Here is a 3,992-nt window from a genome sequence, read left to right as displayed (position 1 = left end):
ATTGTCGTTTCATCTTGTTTATGGTTTCCTTTGCTGTGCAAAAGCTTTTAAGTTTAGTTAGGTCCCATTTGTTTATTTTTGTTTTTATTTTCATTACTCTAGGAGGTGGATCAAAAAGTTTTTGCTGAGATTTATGTCAGAGAGTGTTCTGCCTATGTTTTCCTCTGAGAGTTTTATAGTATCCAGTCTTACATTTGGGTCTTTAATCCATTTTGAGTTTATTTTTGTGTATCGTGTTAGAAAATGTTCTAATTTCATTCTTTTACATGTAGCTGTCCAGCTTTCCCAGTACCACTTATTGAAAAGACTGTCTTTTCTCCATTGTGTTTTCTTGCCTCCTTTGCCATAGATTAGGTGACCATAGGTGCATGGGTTTATCTCTGGACTTTCTATCCTGTTCCATTGATCTTTATTTCTGTTTTTGTGCCAGTACCATACTGTTTTTATGACTGCAGCTTTGTAGTATAGTCTGAAGTCAAGGAGCCTGATTCCTCCAGCTCTGTTTTTCTCAAGATTGCTTTGGCTGTTTGGGGTCTTTTGTGCTTCCATACAAATTGTAAAATTTTTTGTTCTAATTTGGTAAGGATTGTGTTGAATCTGTAGATTACACATACTGCTTTCTACAGCATACTTTTTTTTTTTAAATTTATTTGGCTGGGTGTTAGTTGTAGCATGCAGGATCTTTTAGTTGCAGCATGCGGGCTCTTAGTTGTGGCATGCGAGATCTAGTTCCCTGACCAGGGATCAAACCCAGGCCCCCTGCATTGGGAGCATGGAGACTTAACCACCGGACCACCATGGAAGTCCCTATAGCATACATTTTTAACAGATACTTTTGAATCTAAGTAGTGGTTCAAAATAAGCTATGTAACTTAGTAGAATTATTGAGTCCAATATGATGAAGAGTTTTAAAACTTATTTTAGTATATTTCCATTTTGGCATTAATACTTCATAGAAATTTTGGAAAACATAGTAGAGACAAAAGAAGAAAATGTAAGTGTATGGCAGAATTTCTTGGCAGATGCTTTCAGATCGCTTTCCAAGAGTTTTATTGGTATACTCTTATCAGCAGTGTTTGAGCAGTCCTGTTTCTTCTCCATCTTGCCAGAATTTTAAAAGTTTTTAATTTGATAGATGAAATTGGTGTCTTACTTTAACTCCATTTATTTATTAATTTCTCTCCATTGAGCTGTAATGTTGCCTTTTTCATATTAAATTCATTCTTGTATTCCTGTCATATCTATTTTAACTCCTATAACTTTAAATATATTTAATATGTGACAGGGCTAGTCCTCCTCATTAGTTTTTTTTGTTTGTTTGTTTGTTGTTGTTGTTGTTTTTTGTGGTACGCGGGCCTCTCACTGTTGTGGCCTCTCCCGTTGCGGAGCACAGGCTCCGGACGCGCAGGCTCAGCGGCCATGGCTCACGGGCCTAGCCACTCCGCGGCATGTGGGATCTTCCCGGACCGGGGCACGAACCCGTATCCCCTGCATCGGCAGGCAGGCTCTCAACCACTGCACCACCAGGGAAGCCCATCCTCATTAGTTTTTATCTGTGGATTTTTATATTATTAGAACTCTCTCTTTTTTGGGCCAAACATTCCCTCGTGTGTTTAACTGCTTGTGTGTTACTTATTCTTGGTAGAATAACTTCTAACAGAAATATCTTTTTCCTTTCCTTACTTCTTATTCTCACTGTAATTCTGTAACCTAGTGTAAGAGTTCCAGCTTGCAGACCTAGCATATGGAAAAAATAAGGACACTTTATTTATGTGTTGCATTTAAGCATATACATACGTTTTGTGTGTGTATGTGTGCGCATGTGTGTATGTGTGTGTAGGTATGTTCAAGTTGCCAGTTGGTGTCTCTTGAGAAGAATTGTTCTTATTCTGAGATTATGCCTTCAGTGGTCTTATTTAGCAAAATAAAAGGGTTGCCACCCTGTGTTTGTCTCCAAAACTGTTTTTGGAACTTGTAAAATCTAAAAACATGAGAGCCATTACTTTATCTCACACCGAAATGACCCTCTTGGTGGTGATGGTATAGTAAAAGTTTTGTTCATTGGAAAACGTACACTGGAGTCATAGTTATGGGAATTAGGTTTTTAACATCAGTATGCAATATAAACATAGCGTTTAGTCAGAATTACCTTTACAAATTAGTTAGCAAGTAAATGGTACCATGTTGGAGACTTTTCTCAGTAAGTCCATCATATTTGTTTTTTTCATGTGAACACTGGAAAAGATAATTTCTTTGCGTGGAAATAAGATGAAACTATTTGCTTTCATTTAAGAACCATGTTGCACAAAACTCAGCCATCTTTCACCAATTAGAACCAGTGACACTTTGCATTGAGAGACATGCACTATGGGAATTGAAACCAAAGGAGAGTCATGTCTTGCAGATTTCACCAGTTTTTGCATGCATTCATTTTTTATTTTCTTGTATGTCTATGTGTATAAATAAATCTAGGACATTAAAAAAATAATTTTAAGAATAGTTTGGATTTACAGAAAATTTGCACAGAAAATACAAAGAGTTTCCATATAGTTCTCATCCACTTTCCCCTGTAACATCTTATATTTGTAGAGTAGATTTGTTACAACTAACAAACCAACATTGGTACATTACTATTAATTAATGCTGCATTTTATTCAAATTTTACTATTTTTCCCCTAATGTCCTTTTTTAGGCCCTGGATCCCAACCAGGATACCAGATGACATTTAATTATTATGTCTCCTTAGGCTTATCTAGACTATGCCAGTTTTTCAGATTTTTGTTTTTGATTATCTTGACAGCTTTGAGGAATACTGGTCAGTTATTTGTAGAATGTCCCTCAGTTTAGTTTGGTGTTTTTCTTGTGGTTTAGTTTGTCATGATGTTTATCTCATGGTTAGCCTACAACTGAGGTTATAGGCTTTTGAGAGGAAGACCACAAAGGTAAAGTGCCACTTGTGTCTCATCATATCAAGGGTAATGCTATCAACATGATGTATCACTGTTGATGTCAACCTTGATCACCTGGCTGAGTAATGTTAGGTTTTTCACTATAAAGTTACTTTGTCTCCTCCTCGTCATAGTGTACTCTTTGGGAGCAAGTCCCTAGGTACAACTTACATTCAACGAGTGAGGGGACTTAAATTCAACCTCCTGAGGGGAATTAATCTACAGAAATCATTTGGAAATTCTTCTAACAGGTTTTTTGTTGTTGTTCTTAGTTTTATTTATTTATTTATTTTTAACATCTTTATTGGAGTATAATTGCTTTACAACGTTGTGTTAGTTTCTGCTGTATAACAAAGTGAATCAGCTATATGTATACATACATATATCCCCATATCCCCGCCCTCTTGCGTCTCCCTCCCACCCTCCCTATCCCACCCCTCTAGGTGGAAAGCACCGAGCTGATCTCCCTGTGCTATGCGGCTGCTTCCCACTAGCTATCTATTTTACATTTGGTAGTGTATATATGTCCATGCCACTCTCCCACTTCGTCCCAGCTTACCCTTCCCCCTCCCCGTGTCCTCAAGTCCGTTCTCTAGGTCTGTGTCTTTATTCCTGTCCTACTCCGAGGTTCTTCAGAACCATTTTTTTTTAGATTCCATATATATGTGTTAGCATATGGTGTTTGTTTTTCTCTTTCTGACTTACTTCACTCTGTATGACAGGCTCTAGGTCCATCCACCTCACTACAAATAGTTCAATTTCATTTCTTTTTATGGCTGAGTAATATTCCATTGTATATATGTGCCACATCTTCTTTATCCATTCGTCTGTCGATGGACCCTTAGGTTGCTTCCGTGTCCTGGCTATTGTAAATAGTACTGCAGTGAACATTGTGGTACATGTCTCGTCTTCAATTATGGTTTTCTCAGGGTATATGCCCAGTAGTGGGATTGCTGGGTCATAGGGTAGTTCTATTTTTAGTTTTTTAAGGAACCTCCATACTGTTCTCCATAGTGGCTGTATCACTTTACATTCCCACCAACA

At 37.5% G+C, this 3,992-nt stretch overlaps 1 protein-coding gene across 9 annotated transcripts in view; it reads left to right on the top strand.

Moving 5' to 3' along the window:
- Positions 1 to 3,992, top strand: part of UBN2 (ubinuclein 2) — a 90,204-nt gene that overhangs the window by 22,629 nt on the left and 63,583 nt on the right. The gene's annotated exons all lie outside the window — the stretch shown is intronic.

The sequence above is a fragment of the Physeter macrocephalus genome, chromosome 5, assembly GCF_002837175.3.
Source record: "Physeter macrocephalus isolate SW-GA chromosome 5, ASM283717v5, whole genome shotgun sequence".
Classification (NCBI taxonomy): Eukaryota; Metazoa; Chordata; class Mammalia; order Artiodactyla; family Physeteridae; genus Physeter; species Physeter macrocephalus.
The sequence above is the reverse complement of the archived record's forward strand: the minus strand, read 5'-3'. Positions and strand labels throughout refer to the sequence as shown.